Below are 21,321 nucleotides of genomic sequence, written 5' to 3'. Positions count from 1 at the left end.
TTATGAAGAATTTTTGTAGAAGGAAATCCTCTGAAGAGATTCTTTTATGTGCTTTTTTGTGCTGTTCAGGATGTTTTATAGGAGAGAGCTGGAAGGAGTTCCAGGCTGGCATGCAAGGGCCTGTGGGCAGTGTGTGCATTAGCAAATGGTGTGCCTCAAAAGGAGTGGATCAGTAGGTCAAAGCAGTTGGTGCTGAGAGCCTAGCATCAGCAGCATATTTGGGTTGGGATTTTCCCTTGTATTACGTTTAATCAAGTCCCTAGATTGAAACATCCCTGCTGTGTGTGTGGTTTGGAGCTGTCCAATGGACAGTCTTTATGTCCCCACTAGGAACTGGAGCATAGCTAGTAGGTAGCTGTAGTGGCACGTGGGGTTTAGTTGTCTTCTCAAGCAGCGCAGTTCACGTGCACTAAAATTACTTTCTGAATTTAACCAGTGCTCAGTTAAGTGGGACTGATAGGTTGATTTGTTTCAAAATTGCACTGCTTCTCTGAACCTAATTACTAGTGTAGAAAGGAACTGTCAATTCAACCTGCCAAAAGCAGGTATAGCAGAAACTGGTGGAAACAGATCTGACCACTGGAAGTTTGTCCGTGCTGGGACTAAGCTTAGTGCAATGAAATTGATCTCAGTAGGATTTTGGAGAGGTATTTGCTGTGCCATCTTTTTCCAAGATGTTCCATCTCTGCATCACTTAATGTTACATGTTGTGTAGATGCTGTTTCCAGTTCTGATTCTTTTTTTGTCTGATATTTTTTTCTGACATTACTGCAGCTCCGCAAACTGGACAATATTGACTTGTGCTGTTCCAGTGCTTACCTGGTTATAAAAGCTGTATTGGAATTGCTGCATGAGCTGCAGTCTCTCCTGGAATAAACCATGGAGATGTGCTAACATTTAAGCCACCTAAATGAAGTGTCTCCATAATAAACGGAAATTAATCTTCCCAACAGTGTTAGCAACTGAAGTGTGATCTGTGCTGTAAAATGCACAGACTGCTAAATGGAGCTCAAACATACTAATTTAAATACATTGAGAGCTTCGTCTGAATAAAGGTTTGACAACCCTTCCTATTGGTTTTTTTCATGGTTCACAGCACTTCAGGATTGATATTCAAGATGCTAAAGTACAGCATCTTTCTCTAAAATTCCCATTGGTTCTTATTGTAGGCTCTAAGTGATTTTTATCCTACTTTGATGATTAAAAATATTTTTACTTTCAGTCTGTTGAGCCCCTAAAGTACAAAGTAATGTGAAGTTACCACAGGGTAAGAATCCTATAAGGAAGAGCCAAATTTATGCCTTCTTGGGCCTAAAACCCCCACCATGCTGCTGTATAATACCAATGTTTGAATATGTTGGGTTTCTTGTTTTCTTTTTAAATGATGAAAGGTCCAGGAACTCATTCACATTGTCCCCACTGCCACTTGAAATCTTTGAGCGCTAATAAGAGTTTTGTTACTGATTTAAAATAGTTCTGAGCAGAGTCTTTCCTTTAAGACTTGCGGTTTCATCATTCCGAATGGTGGAATTGCACATTTTTTCCAACAGAGAGGTAAGGATATATTCAGCCTGATAGCCATGCCTGTCTGTCTTTGAGTTAGGTTTTTTGATAAACTCTTTGAAGTATCTAGCATCTTTTAAAAATAAAAAATGATAAAAAAAATTGTAAGAGTATGATCTCAAACCCTTTCATTTGCATAACTGTTATAGACCTAGCTAAGGTAAGTTAAATCCCACAGGGTATAATCCAGGATTTTCAGTCCTTTGTAATAATTACCAGGAAGTACCCTCAGTTCCCACTTACTCCTTTGGAAGTTGAGGACACTCACTTCTTAGTTCCTCGGGAGAGGATGTTTGTGGGTGAATATATTTAAAAATAAAAGCTCCATTCTCAAACACCTTATTAATATTCAACATAGTTGCTTGAGGTTATCCATCCTATTCTTTCTTTAAAATGAAAACCATTTCACTTACAAAGTCACTCTCCTCTGGCATTGCCTGCTGAAGGCAGCCCAAGCTGTGTGTGGACACTAACACAAGACAGCACTGGGGCTGAGCCTGCCTACTGCTGTACCTCCAATGTTCCCCCACATCTTCTAGTAAAGCACCATTTTTCAAGGAGCTAGGAACCAGAAAAGGCAAATGTTTTGCTCTTATTTAAAAAAAAATACATTGCATAACCAAAAGCACAGTCCTGTGGCTTTTTTCTTTTTTAATGTTGGTTGCACAATTAACTGTCATGAAAGCTGGATCAATGTTTTAAGGGGGAAAAAAGTGGTTGTTAATTCTGTAAATGAAGAGAAGGTGAAATTGTAAAAATGAGCATCATTCTGAGCTCAGGCTTTGGTACAGAGAGACCTGGCAAAGGTCTGAAGCAATCCAGGTACATTTTCACTTCAAATTAATTTCATAGAATACATCTGTTATAAAAGGAATTGAAAATGACACACTGGGAAACTGTCTTGCCTCTTTATTCATTAATTTATCCAATTAGACTGTTCTCATTAGTTTTCTATCATGAGAAAGCAGTTCTGTGCTTCCGAGTGTGGTTTTACTGCATGGTTAAAACTGCAGTGGCTCACTAGGAATCCCACTGAACTTTTTAGATGCCTTTCTTTTTAAGAGACTGACTACAAACCACTGTACACAATCACCCAGACATCAGTTGGTGCAGTGGGTCACAAGACTGTCAGTAATCGGAGTCACTGCCTCTACTACTAGGTGGTTCGCAGAGGATTGGTTTACACTAGGGAATGGTAGATGGAGCTTTTTCTAGTGGAGTACAACTTCAGTGAAATGTTTGGCCTGCTAAATGGTTATGAAAATAGATGTTGTCTTTTTAAAAAGAGAAAAGCCTAAAGGGAGAAACACAGAATCGTCTTATTCTGATGGACTGATTTATTTTTTTTTTTTTTTAGTATGTGTGAATTTTTTTCCAGACTTATGTTTGGTTTTGTTTGTTTGTTTTAAAGGGGGAGGGAAGTCATAAATGAACAAATACTTTGTAGAAAAGACTGCATATTTTATTAGACATTAATTCACTATCATGTCCTCAGGATACTCCTCTGCAATAACTTCTGGTCTTTCAGTTTTAAATGTAAGAAGTTGAACCTAACTGAAAAATTCTACATAGCTCTACATAGCTAAATTCATAGTCAGTTTTTCTAGAATTTTGTATGGAATGTTTTTAGATACATATGTGAGTTTGATGGGTTTAGTACCATGCTGCTATCTTCTGTTTCATCACTGTGTACAGCTAAAATGTGATCTGTTTTCTTGTCGAGGGACTGCTTTGTACAGAGGGTCTCTTTCTTCTCCAGTGTATTCCTAAGGATTACCAGAAGAAAAGTGTATGTGAGGAGCACAGTGTATTCTGTGAAGGCAAACATCCTTTTTCCTGACTATTTCTCGTTTTGTACTGTCTGAACTTTTAAAAGTATCAGTAACACTTCTTGAACAGTCTTGTCCATCAAGTTTTGTTGAAGCAGCTTTCTAGCTACAGAATTAGTGGAGAATGTAGATAACACATCTATAAAAGCACAGGTGTCCCAGTGAGACTACATGTAAGGGAGAAATGTTATTTCTGAGTCTTAGCTCTTCTTCAGGTAAATCAGGCAGTGTTGCATGAAAATTGTCAAATCTGAAATGCAGGTTTGTAATTTTGAATTCAGCTTTAAGCTTTGCCTAGAATGGGCTTCTTATTTCTTCTTCAGGTCTGTTTATGAAGATTGTCACTTGAAAGTGACAAGATGTGATGAAATTCAGAGAGGGGACTTTTTAGTAGGGGTATTGTGCCTGTGCTTACTCTAAGGAGTAAAGGTAAATTTTCATTTTTTCTGTCTTAATGAGAAAGAAGGAAGAGGTCCATTCTCTCAATTTTTTTAAACTTTTTTCTTTTTTTAACAGCTAGACTAGGATTTAGACTGAAAGCCGCCTTCATCATTTGAAGTGGTTAAACACTACAGAAATTAACACACTTTATGTATCCTGTTAGAACCATGAAGTTTTCTTGTCCAGTACTGACCCAGCTTTTGCTCTGTACCTGCGTGTTTTAAAAATGTTTGTTCCAAGCAGTGTTTAAGCAATTGGAGTTTTACAGACATTTTTTCCTCTAATTAAGAGGAATCTGAATCTTGCTATGGCAAGAGTGGTCAGGCTCTGGAGTCCTGTAATGAGTAAAGTTGTGCAAAGTATTGGACCCAGTTGGAATCAAAGAAGAGAAATGGATATTCAGTTCAAAGGGACTGTGAGACATCCCAGTTTTCTTGCTACTGTGTTATAGTAGCAACAGCGTACCAGGACTTCCTTGGGAAGTGAGAACTGTTCAAGAAGATGAGCAAGTGGACTCTCCACTGCTTGTGGGATGCTGAGGGAAGTTGAATCTTGATGAGTTTTATGGGTTGCCATGAAGTCTCATATTTAAAGAAATCAGAAAATACAAAATAATGAATAAAAAGTCAGGTGAGAGAAGCAAACCCCACTTTTGGTTTAAATAGATTAACTCCCATGGCCAAATTGCGCAGGTTGGCCTATTTTTGTCCTAATTTACGGAGTCCTATTTATGAGATGCATGCCCTTGTTCTAGAGATCCTTAGCACATTTAAAATGCTGCTATCAAAGGTCATTATATTTGTTTCCATCAGCTGCTTTTCACAGGCTGCTTGTCTTTTTGTTATACCTACAGCATGGATCCACAATAGCATTACAAAACCAAAACAAAAATAAAACAAAAATACCCCCCCCCTCCCCCACGATGCAAAATTATATAGGGCAATTTAGATAGGATCTAGGTTTATACTATGCCTCCTAGGGTAATGGAGTTTGGAGCCTTTCCATTTCAGGTCAGACAAGATTAAAAAGAAAAAAGCTTTCACATAAACTGCCTTTAATACACTTAAAACTGTGGCTTACACTAGACAGAGAGATTATAAAATGTTAAGATACTTTATTCCCAGAAGATTTCTCCGGTTTCCATTATAGAAAACATATAAAGTAATAACTGTATTATTTTCCAGAAAAGCCTGATTATTCACGTGATTTTTTTTTTCTCCTTCCTATTTTAGCAATATGAGTACTCTTCTGTAATTTAAAATCTGAGCAGTACTGTTAATGTCTATTGACAAATTACAAGGCATAACAGTATTAATTTGTGGTTACTCCTCATTTTGGCTGGTGAAGTCTGCAAACCATGGACTTGACTTTCTGTGTAGAAGAGCCGGGTCTTTACCCAGTTGGCTCCATGGTAGAGTCTTTGGCTTAGGCTTCTAGGAGGCTGGTGTTGCGCTGTTTGTCATCAACCATTGGGCATTTTTTTTATTTTTATGTTTTCTTAAATTATATCATCTGAATATCTAAGCACTGTGGTAATTTTGTTCTCTTCAAAAAATAAGCAAAAGGACCAGCGATGGCTCTGAAGCTCTGGAGGAGCCATACCTGTGCATGTTGAGATGTCAGTGAAACTCCCACTGGACATGTATGCTTAAATAATATGTATAACAAAGCTAAATTCATTGTCAACAATAAGTAGGATTACAGGAGAGAACTTGAATTCATCTTGGCCTGCATCTGGGTTTGGCACTAGTCTGTGTCTTTCTGATGTTGATATTTGTGATGATAAGCAAAAGTGTGTGGAAAAAGCTGCTTTGAAATACTTCATTTGCTGGTGACAGTGATATTTAGGGAAAGGCCACCTCTTGAGTGGGATAATGAAAAGTGAAGGTAGTCTAATGTAGGAATTGTATCCTAAAATCATATGTGGTGAGGTTTACAGTAGTTTAAAAAAAAATAAAAATCTGTGACAAACACAGTCATCAGAAGCTTTCCTTCCAGGTACTGCATTTCAATCTTATTCTTTCCTTTCTTCCTAGATCCTGACCCACTTACAAAGCTACTGTTTTCCCCAACACAGACTTAGGTTCTTTCTCCTCCTCAGTTGTGAGCTAGTAAATTTTGCTCAAAAATCAGTGTATGGACAACATTATACCTTCTCTTTACAGCAAAAGTTAGAAGACATGAATAGAAGGTGCTTTCTCCGTGTATTTTCATTGCATGCAGTAGATAGATAAAAGATACATTCACTACATTAAAATACACTCAATATATTTGTTTTAAGAAGAAAAGAGTTACTTCTCTGCTAAAAAATAAAAACAAAACCTGGAATCTTGTAGGATGATATTTATGTCTGGCAGAAGTTCAAGCTGTGACAGGGAAAGTGTTGCCAGAACATCCAAACTTTTCAGTTAATTGTGTTTTTTTAAATTTTTTGATACCTCTGACCTGAAAACTAGGCAAATGTAACTGCAGAGAGGACAGTTTTAGCTGTGTTGTCAGTATCTTTCCACTGCAAGAGGTTTTGGCATGACAACATTTATAATCCTTTGGATAGAAAGCAGCGTTCTCCCCACCCTGCCTGTTTGATGTAAGTGGCTGTTCCAGCAGATGGGAAGATGGCAAATACAAATACTGGATAATGGAAAACAATGTACACTTCTGAATTTGTAATACTCCCTTTTACCATAAAACTGCCTTGCATTAGCTTTGTTTTTTCATTTGTTTGAAGGAGGTTGGCTTTCATTTTGTTTTTTTGAAAAGACATTTGCTGAGCTGTTTTCTATCATCAAACCAACATGCCATGCAGTATTTTCAAAATGATATGGGAAAAACAGTTATCCCCCATCACTGACAATTGGATTGAAAAAGTAGTTGCATTAATTAATCTATTGATTTATTTAATGTAAGTAATAGCTTATGGATTAGTTTTCCATTATGCACAGTGTTAGAATTCCTCCTGTAAATTTTTTATGAAGTTCTTGGCTCCTTCATTGGCACGGATTTATCAATGACTGTAAGAATCTGAATTAATGAAGAAGTGTTACAAGCTGAGTGTTAAATATAGTATGTTACGGATGTGACCGGTGTAGTTAAAACCAGGCGCACTTAAAAAGATGAGAAATACGCATAACTAGAACTCTGAAACTAACACTTTATTGGGGGATATGTTTAATATAACCTTTTAATATATGCTGATATTGGATACACATATTCTTAAATTATAACCGGAGGAGGTTACTGAAGGTGCCAATATTGATCTTGATAGGCCTCCTTTCCTAGCAAAGTTCATGATGTATCTGGCAACTTACGCTATTTGAGGAGCAAAAAAGATCCAGAGAATGGCCAAATCTGACCATCTTAGAGCTCCTCTGGTACGGAAAAATTTTCAGCTGGGCCTGAGTGGTATCCAGCCCTTGTACAATTTTCTGGTTTGGCATAAGAGTGGTACTGATGTGGGGTGAAGGTGCTACGAGAGTGCAGTTAAACTGACTCTGCTTAGCTAGCCTTTACTCCCTGGGAAAAACAAAGCTTACAAATATCTGCATTGGCACCGTTTCTTGTCTCTTTGCCCAGCAGCGTCCAGGATTCCATCGCTCTCACTCTGGTGGGCAGCCAATTCCCAGGCAAGCAAATCCCGTGCTTCGGAGCTTTGTTTCAAGGTCTAGTCAAACTCCCTTCATGAGATCTGCCTCCTTTGTCTAGCAGTCATTCAGAGTTAATGTCAAACTGCTTAGTCTTTGGTTGTATTTCGAGTCAGTAATCACTCATTCCATCACTAATGTGTCAGTAGTCCTTGAAAGTTTATAAAAATCAGTAGATTCATTGTCCTTGTCATTCCTTCCCTGACCTTGGGAATAATTTAATCCTTTCTATCCCAATGTGTGGTAATGCAAAAAAATGAACCTACACTTTCCATAAAAATAACACAGTCATTTCCCATGTACTGTAGTAAGGATAAGAGGAAAAGATACAATAAAGATTCATTACTTTTGCCTGGAAGAAGCAAGAAAAATACTGTAAAGTGTTCAGTGAATGTAAAGGACCTTGTTTTGAAAATTTATAGAGTATATTCAAAATAACTTGAATAGTTATGTGGATATATAATCAGATCATAAGGGAAATGGATAAAGGATATTTATTCTTGAAGAGCCTACTTAAGAATTCAATTTCATCTTAATCTCTTCTTGCATGTCACTGTTAACATCATGCCCTCTTTAACTGTATATAAGAAGAATGTTTGATAGATACAGGTCACCGGTTTCTAGTTTTCTTACAGAAGGTGTGATTAGAAATTCAGTTTCTGGTTTTCCCTGACTAATTCTCTGATCATTGCTATTCAGTTGCCATTAGAAGTTTCCATTATTGAATACGGTATGAACTCTCATGCTCCATTAAGTGCTTCCTTCCTTGAGAATTTATCTGATGGTTATAAATGTGGTTCACATGAGTCAAGTCATACTTGAGGATAATTTTAGACAGTTTAAAACTGAAAGGTTGGACCTACTAGGTGTCATCTGTGAAGAGAACTAAGAATTAAAGACATTTGGTGCCTTGCAAGATCAGGATCTTAAGCAATGTTTTATCTTTGCCATCAAATGTAGAAGCGGTTTCTTGCATATGAAGCCAGTTAAGCTTAAATGGGTTTGGCTTTATAAGATGAAATATGCATAGGAAAACATTATAGTGCAATAGCAGACACATACTGTTGTCACTGAGATAAATATCCAGTAATGACCTCATAAAAAAGAAACAAAACAACCCCATCTTTCTGTGTTCGATGTAGTTTAATTTGTATATAGAGTTTCATGCATGACATAGTTCAGCAGATGGTAGCCTGCAGGGAGAGGGAAAATTCAGTTCGAAATTTTTCAACATAGATGCATCTCTGAATTTTAGTAGACTTACAGACAGGCAGTTGCTTTCAAGATACTGAATAAGGATGCAACAGTCTACCAAAGTCAACAATGAATAAGATTTTTAGGAGGTATTGATGGGATTGAACTTAATGTATAGTCAACAATACTTTCTTTGACGTATTCTTTAACTTGTAAATTATTTGAGCAATAGGATGAAAAGTGCATTGTCCAGTTTCCTTTAAAAAACCCAAACACACCCATGATCTGTTTTTGGCAAGTAAAATCAAAAACAACCCACCTGACATCAGTGGCATTTCACCAAATGATGCAGATAGCTTTATGACTTTTGTTGTCAATTCAGTTAGATGTTCTGAGTCAGTAGCACATAAGATTTCGATTTTGAAAAGCAGTCTTAATTACAGCACACTTAATTGAGTACACTTCTTCTCTCCTGCTCAAGCAGTTAAATAAAATTTACTGCCTTTCAGATTAGTGTAGATTACGGTCTTCGGTGCTACTATTTACTGCCCATTGGCTGAGCAGCACTAAGCTGGCAGAGCATTTACTCTCTCAAGAAAACGAACAGCTCTGTGCTGATTTAGCGTCTCAAATGGGATGATGGAAAGCAGCAGGGGTAGCTGCAGGGAACCTGCAGGAGTATGTAACCACGAGTGAGGGGGACTGTCTCTTTGGCAGTAATTTGCCACTCAGCCTGCTCAGCTGCAATGTGCAGCAGTGACCCCAGCAGAGAGGGTGTGATGGGGTGTGATTTGTAGGCTGCTGTAACGGGAATGCAAGTCTGATTGCACTTTTGGTAGTTACTTATTTATGCTCTGGGTTTACTTGTATAGCTGGGAGTAGTTGAGTTGGTGAGCCTTTGTTTCTAGTTGCATTTAATTCTAGGTTCTGTTCTTTGCCTTCAGAATCCCAGGGAGTTACTGTTCTTTAAAAATACTCTGCTAGGAACATAAAAGAAATCATGGAAATGTTGTTATCTGTAGGTGCTTTCAAGATACACAAATTAATAAAGCTTCTTTGCCTTCATTAGTCTACACAGTTTTGTAGTCCTTTTTTGCTGTTGCATGTTATCACTGCGAAAGCTTTTTAATTGTGAGATTTTTATGCTAAAAAGTTAAACAAGCAAGCAAGATGTTTATCTCCTTTTTTTTGACTTCTAGTGATGATTTCAATATAATTTGCTTTGATTTTTGGCACTCGTAAAATGATATCCCTTCTACAGGATTGCAACATGACCTTTGTGTTGCTTTTAGATTTGGTTTCATCCAGTTTAATCTGCAGAGCCGTTTAGTACTTGTCATAAGCAGTGTTTGGCTTCGTCTCCTCTCATCTTCATGACAGGAGCTTAAAGATTTGAGACTATAAGTAACTATATGGGCATCCTTTTTGTTTAAGAGGTAAATCTTAACCCTGAAGAAATAATCCATCTCATTACAAAAGTAAAAAAGCATATGTGTGAGGAAAAAGGTCTAGGATGGTGCTGAAGACAAGTTAGCAGTTTTTCTGGTTATTATGGGAAAACTCTGTTTACAGTGCATTACTCTGGAGTTAACTTATCCTGGAAGTTCTAAATTCTCTTCTGCTGAAGTAGATTGCAAAGATCCTGGGCAATCTTCCAACCTTGTTTTCACTCTTCTGCTTCTACTGCATGAGAGGTAATGAAGAATAGATTAGTAAGATGCTGTCGCTTGGATAATGTCTTTTTACTTAAGACTGCTGTGCAGTTAGACGTAGTTAATCAAGACTTTGTTATAAAATACCATTTAAATTTCCAATGGAAAACAGTTTTCCATTTAGCTAGGGTATGAACTACCAATTACTTTGAGGTAGGTTATTTGGTACTCAAGAATATTTTTTAATGTCTTGGTAATTTTGTAGATACATACTCACCAGAAACTCCAGTTATTGTGAACAAATTGAAGCTATGTTTGGGTAGTTAGATATGAAGTACATTAATCTAAAAATGGCATTTGGCTAAAACTACAGTGTTATGATTCTTTGACGATGAGAAGAGCCTGTTAAAAGTATTTGATTTCAAAATAGTGGAGAAGGATGAACTTGCTCTATAGAGGTCCCACTTGCTGACTGTTCAAGGATCTGAATTACCACTTAGCATTACTCCAGTTCTCTTTTTGCTTAGACAAAGGTTGAGCAATTTCATTCTGAAAATTAACTTTCTAGTAATAAGCTACATAACCTGAAAAAAGTCTTTGATTTTATTTTTTTAAATATTTTTTTTTAAACAGATACATTGGCTTGCATTGAGTGTGATGGGTTTTTTGTTTGTTTGTTTTTTGTTTTTCTCCAAATCCCACTTCTGCTCTTTCCACTCATTTTCTTTTAATGGAAGGTTATGTGGAAATATGTCAAAATTTAGGTTATGACAGTCCAGGTACTGTGAGCAAACAAACAAAAAAGCTAATTTGAAGTAGGAAATGATGAAATTATTATTTTGTTTTATTTTTTTCCCCAGCTCCACAGCCTTTTTATTTTTGCTTCTGTTGGTTTGGGGAATCTGTATACCCCTTCTCACTCAGTTACTCTTTCTGCCTTTGTACTTCTCCTTCTTGTATTTTTATACTCTATTTCTTGTGTTAAGGTGAGGGGGAGTCTGAATGGGAAACATCGTTAAGATGATCACGAAGTTGAAACTGCTTGGCCCTAGAGAAAAGTAACACATCCTCCCTCCAAAAAAACAACTGAGTTTTAGTGTTGTTTTGGGTTGCATCTAATTTGATTATAGTTTTCCTTTGGATACTTGCTGACCTGACTTACTGTGCAGTTAACTGACTGCTTTGTCGAGTGGAGCATGGCAGGAGGTGGTGTGAGGCTGCTCCTCCGCGGGCTGTCTGCGGGTGCGGTGGTTGTAACTGTTAGCTGCAATGTGAAACTACACCATTAGAAGAGCAGTTGGATCTCAGCTTTCCCGTATGAGATAAAAGCTTTAAAACAGTGAAATATTTCTGGATGTTGGGACTGGCATGTTAAGAATGTGTGTATGATGAAGGAGTTAGTGAATTGTAAAGGGGCAGGCTAAGGTTTGGAAACCTCTTTGTTTGCCAGACCAGGTAAAGATGACAAATTACGTACAGGGACCAAGGGATATTCCAATACAGAGAAGTCATCAAATAGAAAAATGAAGTCCAAGGCAATCAACTGGAAAGACTGAACAGACACCGATCCAGACTGGAAAGACTGTCAAGAGTAATGGAGAAAATAAGAAGGAGGCACAGAGACTTTACTGTCTTGATTGAATCTGTCTGAAGAGTGACTTTGTACTGCAAACTCAGGGTGCAGCTTCCCTCCATTGTAAGAGCCCCAGTTGATCATTTCTCCAGGAGTGGGGTGGTGTTCATGAGACAGCATACCAGCCAGTTCTGAGAGGCAAACGTGTTCTGGGAGATCCAGTACCATGTCTGGACCCTGCTACATTTCCAGAGGCTGTATGTGCATTGGATTGAGCCTCTCACATGAAAGAAGAGGCTTAGCACCTTTGCCAGCCTAGCACATGAACATACACTGTCACTTGGTAAACATCTAGCCAAAAGCATCTGTTCAGCATTGTCACGCTGCTAAATTCATGTTTAGTAGACAATGGCATAGAAAAGTTTTAATGAAAAATTGCCTTTTTTCACTTAATGACTGAGAATACTCAAAATACTTGAGTTGTACTCTTTGTGCTTCACAAGTATGTGAGAATCCAGAGAAGGGCAAAGGGAATTTGTCATAACTACTATTTAATGAAATCTATGTTGTTTGGCAGATGGATTTTTCATTTGTTTCTGTCATGATTTCAGATATTCAGAAATATGAAACCCTGGGGATGAGTGGTTCTTGGAAAGGCTGTAAAAAAGTTTCTAGTTCTTTGCTTTTGTTTTCAAAGAGTTGAGCTTTTCCAAGACAGTGCACTTGATTATGTTGCTGGAGACTTCTTGTTTCCTTGCCCCTGGGTGATGATCTCCAGGTAGCCAGCGTCCCCAGAGCTCTGTAATGAGGTGGTTCTGTGGTGCATTATGCATCTCACTGAGAAGGCTTTGTCTTGGGATGTATAGTTTGACCATGGACCCTATGCCCCTGGGGGTAAGCACTGGGGATCTGAAAGAAAGTTCTCATGAGGCATAATGGCAGCAATATTTTTAATTTAAATATTGGGGAGATTCATTAAACTATTTCAGGCAAGGTTTTTTGTCTCTACAGGGGAAAAAAACCCCCAGCAAAAAACCACTTTACCTTCCTGATTAACTGGAGAATGTTGCTTTTAAAGTGGGCATAAGGAGAGTTATGATGATGGCAAACAAACATTGTGTTTCACAGAAAATATTTCAGGTTCGTTTAGAACTTCCTCCTGCTCATTTCTTTAGAAATGTAAGACTGACTTGTCTTATTGTGTGTGTATTGGATGAATTTCTTCCAGGATGTGTTGGCTCATTTCCTTGAGTACTTCTAAATTTTCTGAATTTTTTTCAGTCACAACAGATAGCTGAAAAAGCTTTAAGGAAATGAGTCAACCTCCTGAAATAAATTACTTACTGAATAGAGGATACTGTGTTTGAAATCATAGATGCCCTTGATAGTTCTGTGGATACTAATTTACAGATGTTCTCTGAAATTCTGTTATATATACTCCATGTTCCAAAATGATTTGGGAGAAAATATCCCAAAAGAGCACCTGGGCTTTGCTGCTAGAAATGTAGGGCATGTTTTCAGACTACCAGGTATCAGCGTGGGAGAGGTGCAGCTTGGGAAGTGACGGGCAGAATCTCTAATGTAAAATTAAGGACGTCACCTGAACTTGCGTGTAAATTAAGAGGAGTAATGTAAAGTTGCTGAGTTGAGGACTACCAAGCTTTCTTAAAAGAGCATCCTGAAATCTGAAGGTTGCATCGGCAATGTCCTTAGCTCCTTATTTCATCACTCGCAAACAATTTGCATTGTTTCAGGAGCCCTTTTTGCTGGTGTCCTGGGTGTCCCACAGTCACCTGAAGCAGGTGTGTTTGTTCTGTGAGGAAAGGCCCATGACCTGGCCTCCCTCCCTTCAGGGCCCTAAGAGTCCCAGCAGGGAGTTTCTCTGCACAGGGCTTTGCTGAGTCACTGCACTGGCAACTGACTGGAATCCTACATAGTTTAAAAATAAGTAAAAAGACACCATTTTAGTAACATGTATGTCTTATACAGTAGGTAGCCAAGGCTTTGGGATTTTCTTTTGCTTCCCAAGAATTACACAGCAGCTCAGGGACAGAAATGAGGAAGCCAGCATCAAATGTCATGATTTGGGATTTTCTCTCTGATGAGCCAAACCAAAAGTAAAACCAGATGATCCTGAATTTTTAAGAAGTTTGACATCTGGATCTGAACTTTGAACTTGGATGCAGCAGTAATTAGCCAGCTTGCCCTGCTTTAGTGTATTACACAGAAAATCCCTGATGCAAGCAATAAATACCATCTCTCCGAACAGATGACGTACAGTGTCAGCTTTTTAGGCACTCCGGAAAAACGTGAATAAATGCAGATCACAACAGAAAGAAGAAAGTGCAGAGTAAATGCAAAGGACTTGACCCTGTTGGTATGTAAAGTGTCTCAAAACAATGAGAGTTGGATAAATGCAGGTGTGAAATAAAAATCCAACTGTGATGCTCCATCTAAAAGTTCCCCCCCTCTGCACCCCACCCTGCGAAGGGAGGGAGTTGGAAGATGGTGCGTGTCTCTGCCTCTGGTTTTCTAGTTGTCGTCAGTGTTTGTCTGTGACTTGCAGTCATGAACAATTGACTTGCTACATTTCTGTCCTTGGAGGATAAGTGTTGGCCACGGTACTTTGATACTTTGATTTATAGGCTTTTCAATATGATCTTTAGGAGTGAAGTAGCAGTATGTATTAGGAGTTGCAACTGCAAGTTCCACAACGGTTTTGCCCTGAGGTTCAATGCAGCTGAAGTCTTTCCTGAAGTAGCACAGGTATTTCTTAGTTATTCTGAAGAGGGTGAAAAGTGAAGGGGGTGGTGGAACCAACCAACCAAAAACTCCCCAAAATGACTACGATCGTGAGCGGTTGTAAAGCAGTGTTCACCAGTTCGCCATGTTCACCAGTTCACAGTGCTGAGGATTTAGGATAGCGATGGCTTTTCCCCCTCCATTTTTTGGATATTTACAAGAGAGTATCACATGGCATATCTGTTACAGTTTCTTTCCGAGTGCTTATAAATATTTCCAACCCTCTATGCTTGCCTGGTATAAAATCCAACTACTTCATTTTGTAGTTAATTTTTTATTTAATCATTCCCAGTTCTTGGGGAGATAGGGCTCTGTGACTGCATGGGGAAGGGAATGGTCCTCCATTCCTCTTAGCAAGGGCAAGCAAAAGGGCAGAATAGTCATGGTTTATTTAAAAAAAAAAAAAAAAAGTATTGCATTAGAAGAAGTGTCTCTGTTGAAGAATCTGAAGAAATTATTGACAGTAATGTATTTGGCAGGATTGTGGGAAAGAAGAAGAGTGCTTAACACAAGGTTGACTTGCAGGTCAGCAAATGTACCTGCTTGCAGCTCCAGGTTGAGGCATTAGGGGATGGTATCCAAAGTGTGGTAGAGAAAATCAGCGAAAATAGGTGGCTACAGCCACCATGACAAACTGTCAGCATGTTGTGACAAAATGGGTTTGGTCTCCTCAGCAAAGAACCAACAAAAACTTGTGAATTTCTGTCAAGTAAACAAGCCCCAGGCTGCAGTCCGAGGGAACCTGAATCAGGTCAGGGACAGCAGAAGAATGTAGGCACTGAGACAGAAGTGAACAAACTAGATTTCCTGTGCCTGTATACCTTGCAAAAATAGCATCTTTGAAAGTGTATGTGCAAATTTAGAATGTGCTGCGCTCCTGAACTATTTCTGGGTTATCCTGTGTCTGCTTGAATATTAAAACAGCATATAACCACACTATATTGTTTGGTGGAAATGACTGAAAAAAACATGATGTGCTTCTGGAATGTGAATTGGGTCAGACTTCAGTCATGCTCATCCAAAAACCCCTTCTCCTGGTGTCTACAGTGTTTCCTTAATTGTGCTGTTAAATTTTGCAATGTCAGCATGCTAGTGCCAGATCCCCAAATGGGATAGTCTGTGTTTGCAAGTCATCAATGACACACAATATAAAATTATACAAAAATGCAGAAACCGTAGCTCAGCTGAAAATTATGCCCTAGGGACTCGGTTCACAAATTGTATTAAAAAAGTTTTCAGCATCAGAGCTCACTGTATGAAATTGTGCATAGTTAGGTGTAATATAACCAATCTGTACAGGATTTTTTTGTTTAAGAAAGCATTTTTATATACTTCTGAAGCCATAGGTTTCTTTTTTGTTGTTTTTGTATATTGCTTGACTGCTTCTTGGATATACACGACCATATTGAGTAGCGCTGGCTGTTGTCATCTACCAATAAGGGAATAATACATGTCTTTGGGAACGTTCAAAATACTTTATTTCAGGTGCAACATTAGTAGTAAATGCTTAGAGATGATGTTTCACTTCTTACAGCTTTGCTGGGCTTCATAATGAACTCTGATTGTCCTATATAATGTGTTCATTCTGCTAATTACTAATAGCTATATCAAATCTAAAGTGAATCCTGAATCCTTACATCCAAAGCAGGAGGTAGGTAAAAGGAGGAATCTGGTCAGAGCTAGGAGTATGAAACATTTCTTGAAATGGTAAAGCATCTCAGCACATCTGAAGTCAAATAAGAGCAATAGCCTCATTAATAATTTTTAAAATACTACAATGTTTAGGTCTACTTTTATGCCAGTTCAGAACAAAGGTTTTGGAATAAGCTCATTTCAAGTGAAGAGACTGTAAAGAGCCTGGAAGAACTTTTCAGCAATGGAGAAATCTACCAAATGAGGAATCTGCCATTAGATCTTGCCATCCTGAGGCACTGAGGGGGAGGTGGAAAGTGTAGCTGGACAGGAGCATGAGTGATAATTGTGACAAAGGTAGTGAAGGATAGTGATTCAGCATATTCCTTTAATAGCCTTCCTTAGCGCGCTGCTTGCATGGATGTGCTCTCTTTATGCTGACCTATTATTCCTCTCTATCTGTAGGGTTTCCACAGCATTACTTATCAGCCATTTAGATGCCTTAGCAAACATATACATATATAAATAAAATAGGAGGACGTTACTGTTTACTTAAGCTAGAGGTTATGTGGTTTGTAGAAAGGAAAGGAGAAATTGCTTATGCAGAGGTATCCACAATATCATAGTTAATGGGTTCACTCTTTAATAGACGCATGAGAGGGAAGCATTGATGCCTGTTTATACATTGAGTTAGAACCTGCATTCTTGGGCTGTTTCCTCTTTTTGTTACTGGGTTTTACATTTGGTTTAGATTACTGAAAATTTAAGTATGACAAAAGTGTATTGTTTAAATATAAGTATTTTTCTATATTCCAAACCAGCAAGCTCTCTGACTTTCTAATAAATTCCCTAAGAAACCTATTACTGTCAGATGACAACAATAGACTAGTTTGCATTCCTGCTTAAACAGCTCATAATATTGAAGATAAACTTAAAAAATAACAGCTGCTAGGGGAATATTAAATCCCACAAGATCCTTAAGAGATATGTGCTGCAGAGACATATTTTATTGACAACTTTTAGAAATTTAGAAGGATTTCTAAACGGCAGTGAGTAATCACTTAGAACTGGCAAGGAAAAAAAACATTTTTAGAAATGTTTCTGTATTAGACATGGGAATGGACTTGAACACTGAGAATGAAATGCTAGCTGATACTGTGACTGTCAAAAGGCTGGAACAGATTAAGACAAATGTTTATCAGACAATGTCAGAATCTGCAAGCAGTAATCACATGCAATCAAAAGTGAAGCTGAGGAATTCAGAGGCAGTCTTTCCTCTCCTTTCAGTGATGAACTGGTTGTCTCCACCCAGTGTTGAAGGATGCCACATTGCTGGAAATCCATTTTTTTTGTGCCATTGCAATAGTTCCAGGGTTCAAACCATCAACCATTTGAGAAGGCAAACCCCAAACTAACTAACCTCCTGGATCCATGGATGTCAGCTGCTGTATGTAGGAAGACTCCTTTTTCTAGGCATTTTATCTGTTCTGTTGGTATACTGCATCTAGGGCTTCTTGTTTTAGCCCTTTGTCCCTAGCAATAAATAACACTTTCATGCACCAAAAAAAAAAGGGGGGGGGGGGGCGGAATAAACACCAAGTAAAACAAGGGCTGAAAATGCAGGAGTGATTGAGCAGTTAAGTGAGCCTCCAGAGGACTCTTGGGGAGTATGTCTGGCACTGACTTTGCTCCTTGCTTGTTCATTCCAGGAAAGAAAATAGGCCTTTGGGAAACCTGAAGGTGGGACTTACTATCAAAAGCAAAATAAAATCACCCAACTAGTTGGCCATAAAAACAGCTGATAGATCACTGTGAGCAAAGGCTGGGTCAGCTCTTTGGGTGATGCTGGCTTTGTGACTCAGAATGTTTTGTGCTCTGAGTTTTACACACTTGCTAATGATGAATTAATCTTTTATTTAATAAAAATCTTAGGGAAAACCTTCAGTGATTCTCATTGGAACTTCCACCTGCACAAAAAGCCACTTGCTGTAACTGGTGGAGGGTATGCATATGTGGGCAGTTAAAACACTTAAGTCGTTTTTGTGGTTACGCTCATTCTCTTCCATGGCCATCAGCAGAACATGCCACCTGGCAAGGGAGTGCCTCCTTCCCATTACATACCTGAGAGCTCCCCACAAATGAGATTTCAGCTCATTACAATACTTTATGCCCTTATGGGGATTTAAGAAGAAATACGTACCTTTTATCTCTTGTACTTTCTTCTGAGTTGCGTATTATTTTCTAGAAAAGAGATATATTTACTGAACTTAGCCTTTTTGTTTGCTTGTAATTTGCATATATACAATAAAAGATTTTTCCAGAATTTATTCAGAATTATCACATATACCTAATTAATCTATTTGGGCCTGCGGCTCTTTCGTTGAAAGTTGTGACATGAATTGAGGATTAGAAGTGCAAGCTCTTGCTGAATGACACAGCTCTTGTGCCAATGAGTTCCTTTATTTTGATGAGTGAGGATCATGAAGTTACTTTTCAGGTGTAGCTGCTTATGGTTGGTTGGTGTTTGTCTGTATCTCTGCAGTGCCTGGAAGGTCTTGTCGGTCAAGATGTTGCACATACAATAGGTGACAGTTCCTTATCTGAAGTGTCTGAGCTCATCCTTTGTGCTGTATGAATATTTTTTAACACTTGCTAAAATGTAAATATATCTGCCAGTAATATGTCTGCTAGAATATGAATGGAAAAAAAGCACATCAAGTGGATAATGCACCTGTGAATTCAGGTCAGATTTTGTAGAAGACAATTGCAGAAACTGAGGAATTCGTGTCACTTGAGTAAGTTAGAATGAGGCTTTTAAAATTATTGCCAATTACTGTGATCAATAACTAGTTCGGGCTTTCTAGCAGTTTTGAGGATCATCTGTCAGGTAAGGTTTTTGACTTGATAAATTTATTAACTGAAAACTTTGTTAATAAATTATAGTTTCTTAAAATAGATCATCATCTCAGTTTTAGGACCAGAGGATGAAAAAAGGAAATAAGCACAATACTTGTCAAAAAGCATTTGCAAAATTTATGTGAATTTTTAAAATACTCACATATCATTATTAAATTGTAGGGCATGGGAAGCAGGATGGCTGCTGATAGTTAGGGCAGGGATGGCTCCTGTTAATTAGGACAGGAAGTTTTGTAGTTTATTATACAGGTAGTAACAGGCTTGCTGCTTCCCTTAGATACTTCTTAGGGTACCCATCTTAAAACTGACAGGGTTTCTGATAATAATGTACCAATACTACTGTAAACCTGTATAATGTGGCATAGTTTCTTCTACTGTATGAGCAGCTGGAGTAAAAAGGAGAAGGGAGCAGAAGGATGGGTAAAAAGGAAAGAAGGAAACTAGAAAATGTTCTGTGCAAACCTATTGATCAGTAATAGCAAATATACTGGTAATAAATTTTACTCTGCTTCATGAGTAGCCAACATGAGGCATATTGCAAAATGTTATCCAGAGGAAAAAAGTGAGTACTCAAGCCAAATGTTTCAGTAAGTTTTGGTGGACAATTGCTGAGTATTTGTTTGCTGGTATCTGATTTTAAAATTTCATAAGTATAAATAGAACAAAAGACACTTGCAACAGTTTCAAAATACAGATTTAAAATAACATGCGTATGTTTTAAAAATCGCTTCTAGCCTGTTGTGCTTTTTACAAATGTGCATTGCAGTGATGCATATGATGTTTAAAGGGCAGATGTACGTTTCGTAACGATTCAAAATGGTGTTTTATTTTCATATTTGCAAACAAAACAAAAAAAGTAAAAATAGCACACAATCATCTTGACTCTATTTTAAGGCCTCTCAGTTACAGCAATTGTGTTTGCTGACAGTTTCACAAGAAAAACCTCTTTTTGAAGGGTCAGTTACAGGAAAATTACATGTGGAATAAAGTGTACTTAAGGTTAGCTTATGAGCTAGTAATTGTTCTGAAGTGAGCCTAAATTTTACTGAAATTAAACCCCGAAGAGGTCATTCAATCTGATTTCCTATATATTACAGGCTACTCAGTGCTGCCCAAACTTTAACTAGCCTGAATATTCCAGTTCTCAGAAAAGTAAAACGTGTACTGTTGTCAGAGAGAAGCAGCAGACTGAATTACAATAATGATCTTACTGCAGAGGAGGAGTTGTTCCAAGTACATTTTGGGGCTATGAAGGAGGGAGAGGGATGGGGTTGCTGACCCCAGTGGTAGACTTGACAGGGCTGCCATGACTATCTGGCCCTTCCTGAACTGATTTCCACTGTTTCCACTTCAGAAATATTTGACCAGAAAAAAACAAATGCAAAGCAAACCCCCCAGTTTTCTCTGGTACCTTTCTGCATTGGGTATCTGGGTACATGACCAGATGCTGCTGGTCCATATAAAAACAACATGAAGGCCATGAAATAAATGACCCCTAACTTTTTCCGCTGTCTGTGAGATTACATGTGATCTGTACCAAGACAGCCACACCAGAGAAAGCCCTCTCTGTAAGTGCAGCTGCACTAGCAAGATTGTGTTTTTGTTGGTAATGTTTATTTACCAACAGAATTTATCTGGGGGCAGGATAGGCTATGTTGACAAAAGCACAGCTTTGCTAATATCATGTCTTCCACAGCAGGAATACTTTCTTACATTTTCTAGTTTTTCTGGCAAAGACTTGTGATGGAAATTGTGGTCACAGATAAAAGTGCATGCCCTTTATTCTTGGGAAGCTGCAGTCCTCCTCTGTGTGCAGTGGCAGCAAACAAGTGCTTATCTGACACCATATAAGGTTGTGGTCGAGAAGGAAAATGGTGAAAAACATTTCACAATAAACTTAGACTGGCAGATTAAATATGACACAGAAAAGCTTAGATACAGCTTTTTTTTCTTTTTAAATTTAGCTCTGACAGTATTTACCCCAAAAATGACCCTTTACAGTTAATTAGAAAGAATGGCTTGTGTTTCTAGATCTGCTGAATTGTCCTGTCCTAGAATAACAGGCCTTTAGGATGCTT

At 38.2% G+C, this 21,321-nt stretch overlaps 1 protein-coding gene across 1 annotated transcript in view; it reads left to right on the top strand.

The window, feature by feature from the left end:
- HECW2 (HECT, C2 and WW domain containing E3 ubiquitin protein ligase 2) overlaps positions 1–21,321 on the top strand; it is a 172,852-nt gene that overhangs the window by 57,265 nt on the left and 94,266 nt on the right. The gene's annotated exons all lie outside the window — the stretch shown is intronic.

This window comes from Buteo buteo, chromosome 5 (genome assembly GCF_964188355.1).
Source record: "Buteo buteo chromosome 5, bButBut1.hap1.1, whole genome shotgun sequence".
NCBI lineage: Eukaryota > Metazoa > Chordata > Aves > Accipitriformes > Accipitridae > Buteo > Buteo buteo.
The sequence above is the reverse complement of the archived record's forward strand: the minus strand, read 5'-3'. Positions and strand labels throughout refer to the sequence as shown.